The sequence below is a fragment of the Sceloporus occidentalis genome, unplaced genomic scaffold (genome assembly GCF_023333645.1).
Source record: "Sceloporus occidentalis isolate IW3139 unplaced genomic scaffold, rSceOcc1.0.p SCAF_252, whole genome shotgun sequence".
NCBI lineage: Eukaryota > Metazoa > Chordata > Lepidosauria > Squamata > Phrynosomatidae > Sceloporus > Sceloporus occidentalis.
In genome coordinates this window covers 205473-214822 of record NW_028317232.1, presented here as the reverse complement: position 1 = coordinate 214822, position 9350 = coordinate 205473, and positions in this window count along the sequence as shown.

Genomic DNA, 9350 nt, shown 5'->3' with positions numbered 1-9350 from the left:
TTATCCATTAGGCACATTGAGAATTAGTGCCCACCAAGCTCAATGGAAGATCCAGCCACCCCAGCACCACCGCCTAATAGTAACCACACTGTGCAGACTGGGCATGGACCTCCATAGTGCAAATGGGCCACTTACAAGACATCATTGATCTCCTCGATCGCCCAATGGAGCCTGGCACCGAAGAGGTTAAACACACACACTTCAGCATTTAAGAGGTTAGCTACACACACTGTAGAAACAAAGATACGTGATATAACTTCTGAAAATGATATCGGGACGATGTTTCACAAGCATGTGATAACACCGTTTGTGATGTTTCTCTTATAGACATATGGCTTTTGAAATTTCCTCTTAAAGCTGGCTTTAAGACACTTCTGACATTTTGATTGGGGGGCTGATACGCTGAGACAGGCGTTCACAACTTTTTAAAGATTCCTTTTCAATACAAACCTATAGCTCATAATTTGGAGATAGAAGCCTACAAACTGATGGCAGATAAAAAGCATTCGGTCCATCTAGAATACGCGTTTCTCCTGATGTAAAGAGTCGGACCTTAATAAGTCCTGAAATATATCGTTTTAAAGAACATTTTGCACCTGGGAAGGCAAATTCTGTGGCATAACGTGGCAAGGCTGGTATGTCTAATTGATCATCTCTTCTTTCTCCTCACCTCCACTTCTTCTTAATTTCATTTTTGTAAAGAATATTATAAAATCCCATTTACTGTAGTGCATGGAAATGTTACATTTAGGGATTAAGGAAAAGTGCATTAAAAGATCATAATATGAAAAAGGTATCTATGATGAAAGGTTCTAACCCAGCTTGCAATCAGGTGTCAATTCAATGTAAGTACTACTCAATTTAAGATGATTAGATATATGCCAAGGACTCCCTTTATACAACACATGCTCAACAGAGAATGAACGATACTAAATAACTTTCAGCATTTGGTTCTTAGGGCATCTCCAAATTGGGCGTCAATGTCAACAAAGCACACTGGGTTTTTTTTTTTTAATCTAGAAAAATAAAAAACATTTAAAATATAATTTCTGTTTTTTCTATTCAAATAAGCAATACGTATTTGATTCCCGGCAATCTTGCAACATATCAAGACTGCAAACAAAGCAGTAGATATTTTTAATCGAATCAAACCAAGAGGAAGTATCTAATTCCCTGTAGTTGACTACATGGTTTGAACGGGTGCTAAGAACCGTCCAGACCATGTAACCTGTCCATTTCTTCCCTGTTGTAGAACCTTAAACCTTATCCGGCCCTCGTCTTGTCTTTTATTCAGGATAACCTCATCCCGATCCCATGTATGTTTCAATTCCCTCACAATATCAAGGTCTATCACTTCTTCTGGAAGATTGTTGCACTTGTCTACCACACTCTCTATGAATAACATAACATTATAGAGTTGAATTTGATGGCGCTATATAAAACAATAAATAATAATGATACAGTAGGATAGCAAATATAAAACTTTTTCTTGTTTTTGGCTATTGCACATTTTTGGGGTTATTGCACATTTTGTGGTTGAAACTTGTTGCACAAGCAGAAGCAAAGCTGCCAGGCTCATGTCGAGGAGTTTCCTTCACTCATGCTGCTAGCATTCGATTGCTATATTTCAAAAGTCTAAAGACCCCACACATTAAGGTGATTGTGCCTCTAAAAAGGCGGTAGGTTGAGGTGGGGTGAGGTTGGGATCGGTGTAATCCTTCCTGCTCTAAAATATGATTTCTGAGTGGATCTAAAAGCTATAATTAGCCAAGTCCATATTGCTATCCCTGCTTATTCTGCTTTGCCAAAAAAGTGATTCAGCCCATTTTAAGACATAGTTGCTTTTGGTCATACACCCTCTGTGGAGAGAGAATTCCACATCTTTACTGCTCTTACCGTAAAGAAACTATTTCTTTGGTTTAGGTGAAAAGGTCTTTCCTCGAGTCTCAGTAGATGACCTCTTGTTCTCTGTAAGGTCCTCTTAATAAAGAGATCACCGCAGAGCGGTTTGCATTGCCCCTAACTATATTTGCCTAATATCATATTGTCTCCCACAATGTAACTTTGTTCATAACTAAAGAGGAACAGACATTGAGAGCTTCCCGAGTTGGAAGTCTTCTTGGAAGTGGTGTGAGATGGAGTGCGTGTTAGCATGAGTGGTGTGTTTGTTAGTGAGTCTAAGTGTGTGTTAGCATATGTACATTTTTGTAAGCATGTTTACACATGTGCACCAGAGTGTACTACAGTATGTTGGAGGGGGGACAAGGGGCAATGATGGCACAGACAAGCTGTTTGGGGCTGTCAGGTAATGGCGCCTGTGGCAGGGTGTCAGGTACTCTCACAGCAGGTGAGGCCATGGAAGCTTCAAAAGAAAGTCTGGTTTATTTAATCTCTACAGCCCAACAAACACAGTCTCTTAACTTCAGAGACGCGCAGCTTCGACCAACCTGGAGATTTCTTTAATCCCCTGGTGCCTTTCTAGTGGGAAGGGTTTGTACGCACTCCATCAGAATGTTCATCAACTATTATATATATCATTTAAACGTTTTTAGGGAGATTGTTCCTTGGAATTTCAAGGATAATTTGTTTCGAAACAAAGAAGCACGGATCACTATGAAATTATCACTCGAATGAGCGTTCTTGATTACATGTAGTCATGTAGTTACATGGGGACGAAGAGATAAAGTATTACACGGAGAAGAAAGAACCTGTGTCATTTCATAGCGATAAGCCACAGTTCATTTTGATACATTTTGAACATGGGGCATGAATCTCTTCTTTAATAACCCTTCATGTAAGAACGATTGATCTTATTTGTATTTGTGAAGTCATTTTTTTGTGTCCCAGAAGAAATATTTTTAACTCAACTCACAGCCACCAGATCCACAGATGCACAAGACCTCGAATAAAGTGCCAGCCCATAGCATCATAAACCAGTAATCAGAACCCTGTGGGGTTATTCACGTCACGTTTTGTGCCAAATTTTAGCTTAAGGTAAGGTCATTAGTGTTCAGTTATTTGGTGGTAAACAATACATTCAAAAATGTATACGCAATTGTTGTATAAAGTTTAATGGCCACAAGGGGGCGACTATTACACTTGGAAAATGGCTTATAAATTGTTTCTATTTTTTTTTCATATGCACGATACATGTCCCAGACTGTCAATGGGTATTTGTCTCGTAAATACAAATTTACTGAATGTATTGATAGCTGAAGGCAAATAGACAACACCAAGCAGTCTGTGGATTCCTTGATCAGAGTGAAAAAATCCAGATAAAGACAACATTACATGTTCTGAAATTAACATTGTGTTTTAGAGTTGATGGTTCATCCAGTATGCATTAACTAATACTGTATAAATCTTCCTTGTCAAAACCAAAAATCATTACTTTGAACAATTTAGAAAACTTCCATTTTATATTTGTTATTGTTTAAATATTTAAACATAAATGCACACTTTATATTTATCTTTTTATTCTTTAAATAATATTTTAATATACAAAAAACTAAAGAGAAACTGCACTCTATGGATTTATGTAACGGTAAAGTTATTTCGACCAGGATTCCCTGCGGTTACACGAAAAATAGAAAGACAGGTTTGTTTAAACAGCATCTGGCTGTGTTATATGTAAGGGGATTTTAAATGCAACTTATTGCAAGGTAGACTCACATAACAGGATGTTAAATCCATAAATATGCTAGAGAAACAAAATCTAGCTGGAAAACACATTTAAGCAGGTAGGACACACTTTCTGCACCTACATGTGTGCACTACAACTCCCATATCCATCATCCATGGGCATAAATAGAAACCACAAGGCCCTGTTGAGAAAATTGCCCCAGGGCCCCCAACTTCAACAGCTGGTCTTTGCTGCCCCTTCCAACATACACGCCGGCAAACATATGTACGCATTACACATCTGTGCACAAACACAGTTATACATCCATGCTTACACACACACAATTGCACATCCATGCTCACACACACACAATTGCACATCCATGCTCACACACACACACACACACAATTGCACATCCAGGCTCACACACACGCAATTGCACATCTGTCCTCTCACACATAATTTCACATCCGTGCTCACACACACACAATTGTACACCCATGCTCCCACGCACAATTGCACATCCATGCTCAACCACACAATTGCACATCCATGCTGAACCACACAATTGCACATCCATGCTCTCATACACAATTGCACATCCATGCTCTCATACACAATTGCACATCCATGCTCACACACACACAATTGCACATCCATGCTCTCATACACAATTGCACATCCATGCTCTCACACACAATTACACATCCACGCTCACACACACACAATTGCACATCCATGCTCACACACGCACACAATTGCACACCCATGCTCACACACACAATTGCACATCCATGCTCACACACACATACACAATTGCACATTCATGCTCACACACACAATTTCACATCCATGCTCACACACACAATTTCACATCCATGCTCACACACACAATTACACATCCATGCTCACACACATACATAGATACAAACACATATACATACATCCCAAATCCCGCCCCTGCTTACCTCTCACCTCTCCAGCAGATTTATTAAACTGCAGCTCCCACATTCTCGAACATTCTACGGATCCCTAAGGTACCCCACTAGTCACAAGTCCTTCCTTAAAATATACGCCATTAACTAGAACCTTCCGCCTCTATCATTCAACCATTGGTTTATCCATTCAACTATACTGCAATTTATAAGCCTTACTAAAGTCTTGATACGCTATATCAGCAGCTCCTCCTTGGCCTATATATCTATTACCCAGTCAAATAAATAGTTAGTTTGACAAGATCTTCCGGTAGTAAACCTGTGCTGTTTCTGTGGTACTACGGTTGCCAATTTCCAATCTTCTGGAACTACTTCTGTCATTAGTGACTGATTAAATAGATCTGCTAGTGGTTTCGCCAGGATACCTTGAAGCTCTTTTAATAATTTTGGGTGGATGTCTCATCAGGTCCCATTGATTTGTCCCATTGATTTGGCGATTTCAAGTAGAACTTCTTTTTCTGTAAACACAGCTGGGTCTCATGTCACCCCATATCTCTTGGCTAACAAGGGTCCCTCACACAAAACAGAAGTATTTGTTTCAGGATTAATTTACACAATTCTCTTCATTTGTATTTAGTTTAATTATTCCTGGTTTCTGTTTTCCTCTCTCACACTTATATATCTAAAAAAGGTTTTATCACCCTTTTATGTTAACGCAGCAATTTTATCCTCCGTGTGCGCTTTGGTGCATCTAATCATGCGCTTGGCCTTCCTAAGCTTAGGTGTGTTTTTGTTCCCATCTTCTATTTATATTTCTTAACAGCTCACTTCTTATTCAATATATTTGCCTTCTTTGTGGAGTACTACCGTACAGCAGCTTTCTTTTTCTTTTACTCTTGCTAACAAGTTGAATGAAATGTTCTGCTGACTTTAGCTCCATCTCACCTAGACTGCACCTAAATGACCCGACCATCACAGACTTGCCTAGCAGTCTCTCTATTTTTGGAAATCCACATTTCTAAAAATCAAAAACCTTGGTTTCATTGTGCAATCTAACCACTCTCCATACATTAAACCACATGGTCACTGGAGCCCTACCCCTCTCCCCCCCCCCTTACAGTGATATCCAAAATCAAGTCTCCATTTGTAAATGCTAAATCCAGCACAATTTCTTGTTGGCTACTCTACCCACTGCTTTAGACACAGACACAGTCCTTTAGGATCCATCTACTTCTAGCAAACCCAGCTGTTTATCCACGCTACATCAGGGAGATTAAACTGATAATAATGATAAGTTTACCTTTCATTGACATGTTAGCCATTTCTTCAAGCTCCTCTTCTTTTTCAGGGGGTCTACACGAAACATTGCGAGCATTCGCTTTGTTACAAAGTTCTAAAGTTACCCAAATGGTTTCTAAGTTCTCCTCCTTACTTTGTACAAGAGTTACCTTTAAGTAATTTTTTACATAAATGGAAACCCCACCTCTCTTTCCTTTCTATTTAACATGTATCCTGGTATGGCAACCTCCCAGTCATTTTGCTGATTACCGAGTCTCTGTAACCGCGACTAAATCCACATTATCACTTGTCACTAATGCAATAAGTCTTATTCCTTAAACTATGGGCATTTGTACACATCACCACCAAGCTATGTGTCACAACATGTAATGGTTTAGCTACAATGATTCCATTATTGCTTTGCCAACTTCCCAACTTGGTTCATTTGTTTTTGGAAAACAAATTTAGTTTTTTGCCCTTTTGGTTCGGACAAAAAACAGAGGGCACTTTACATTCGGAAATTAAATTCCTTGTTACTCTCATTCAAACGCTCAAACTCATGCTCATGCTCTCTCACGCTCTCATTCACGTTCTCTTACACCATCACACACACTCTCAGGATGTCTTCCGCAAACCTTTCTATCGTTCTGTCAATCAGAGGTTCACCTGGAGGCCATCTCCACGGGGAAGCAGAGGGGGGAAAAAAAGACGCAAGGAGCAGTGGATAACAGTGTGAGAGAAAGTTAGTGAGAGTGAAAAATACAAACCAAAATTCAGAGCTTATTGCCTCATTTTTGTTTCGTCAAGGGACCCTCTTCATTTTTGAATCTGTGTAAAGTAACAAAATGTATGATTTTTTTTATAATTGAAACTTGCACTAATCTGAATGCACAAGCCTAATGGACGCCATGTAGTGTGTCAAACAAATAGACCTTAGTAGATGTCATTTTATGTATTTCTTCATGCAGGTTTTTATAGGTTTTTGCAAACTATGTATTCCTTTCTATCAATAGTGCAGCCTAAGACAGCAAAGAAAAATCATATTTTTAATAAGGTAGATGAATGGAATTGTTACATGGCTTTATTTTAGTAAATGACAATACAATTATTTTTCTTAACCAAGAATCTTAAAAAAAAAAATGTCAAATATGAAAAGTAGGATACATACAAATCATGATGATTGACCTGGTGGAATGAAAGATATCTACTGTTTGTGAGAAGCAGTGGAAGGCACTAAACCTAAAGCTTCTTTTTGTCAAAGATCCATCTGTGGTCCTGCGCAGCAAAGGTTCAAACCGTTTTAAGGACAAGGGCAAAAGCATAACTACAATCTGCAAATCACTCACTAGAGGGCGCTATAGCCCCACTAGCTTTATAAACCATGTATCTATGGTTTATATGGAAAAACAATGATCCTCCTGCCCTGCATTTGCATCTAAATCAGATTAGTGATATTCCTGAAAAGACGTATAAAAGCCTTATTTCGTCGAAGTAGGACCTAAGGTCAGCTCATCTAGTCAGTTCAAAAGAAGCACACTTATAATGTTATTGAAGTATATTATAATAGGATAAGTTCACTTCCAAAGTCATAAATTACATAATATTAGCATATCAGCATGAATGAGTATACATATATGAAAATGCATACCTAAGGCATAAGATACAATGAAACCAGGCTGTACCCATGAGATCTTACCCAACATTTTGGCGTGGACATCTTTATCGTTTGTAAATAAGATCTAGATAAGTCCACGGAAATTTCCACATAAGATAAAACAATAATATTGCCTGAAATTAGTATCCTAGCACACATCATTACACAAATACTACATGAGCTTACAGAATCAATCAATTTACATAACAAATGTATATATGATATAAATGTATATCACAAACATAATCATCAGTAAGTTTAACAAGTCATCAATAAATCATAAAAGTCCATATTTCTGGCAGTCAAACATCCAAGTTGGAAAAATCTGAAGCTAAATGCAAAAAAGGGAAGATAAGTCTTCCCCCCCCCCCCAACCCCTTGTTTAAGTATTCTTTATGTATGTTGACACACAGGTATTTTTATCATATTTGTGAATTTTTCCGAATTTTGTTTTTTCTATTTTTAGTTCGAGGGTGGTAAGAGGATTGACACTTATTGCTGAGCTGCTAATAATTTACTGAATTCTGTACACGTTTTGTTATTATTTTTCTTAAATGTGGGATTGTTATAATCATATGATTAGAACCTTTCCCATGTTTATATATGTATAGGATTAAAGCTAACATAAGATTTAAACAAATTATCTAGAAATAAATGTAACGTTAACATGTGGGGGTAAGTAGAAAAAAAAGAAGGCAATTCACAAATATGCAAATTATCTGCAAATTTAATTTAAAAAAAACTAATAACCCTGGGGTATAATAGGGAGATGATTAAATAATATTTAAATATCCCCTAAAATAAAACATATAAGGGTACCGTCCATAGGGACATTTTTTATTTTATTTTTTAAATGGCTGCCAGCTCTGCAGGAGGGTGTTTGAGAAAATCTTGAGTAACAAATAAGAAATATAAAACATGAAAATAATATATATTGATATAAACACTAGCAAATAAATAACATATATAGCTATCTAATAAATATATTATTTGCAATATTAAAATCAATACTGGTAATATAGAATAAATAATATAGAACTGCCACACACTCTATATGAGCGCTGGCTAGGCTGCTAAACTTGCTTTTTATTTGGATTTGTCATTAAAGGTTAAGAAGATAATTGTTTACCTATATAATAATTTTCCCCTTTGATGCAGGACAGCCTATGATCTGCCCATCGTAGTTCTGCACTTTATATTTTATTATTTTATTTCAAGTAAATTATTCGTGACTGTATATGCGGGATGAGAACACACACTCCTTTTTACTTACACACACTTTTGTCTGTAGTGATTCAAGGGGAAATGTATCAGAAGAAATTGGGGCATTCTGGACCCTTCGCTCCCAACAATATTTAGAAACCAACCAATGGCGTGTCATAAAAGAAATAAAAACCTACGGGATTGGCTGGTGAAGATGGATCCACGATTGAGCTACTCCAAGGATACCAACAAATTCCAGAATTTTGGTAGCGTACGATGTCTTGGGTGTGTAACGTGTGTATCGGGGACTTTGGCTCCATCAGGGCTCAATGAAAAATTAACCTATACTTCCTTACTTTAGGGTCCTCACATATCATCCGTAAAGATAAAAAAAAAAAAAATGTAAAAATTATTATATGTAAATATAAAGGGTAGAAGAGAAAAATCGCATGGTTAATCTAACTTTAAATCTATGCTTATTTTTAATTTATATTATTCGCTTAAATGTAAGCTTTAGTTCTTTTTTTATCTATACATGTGCTCCAGGGTTATTAATGTATTTTGAGCACTTCGATTGTGGTTATGTCACCTTTTGTATTGACTATTTCCACGTTGGCACATCTTTTTCACAATAGTTTTACTTGTTTAGTCACGTATT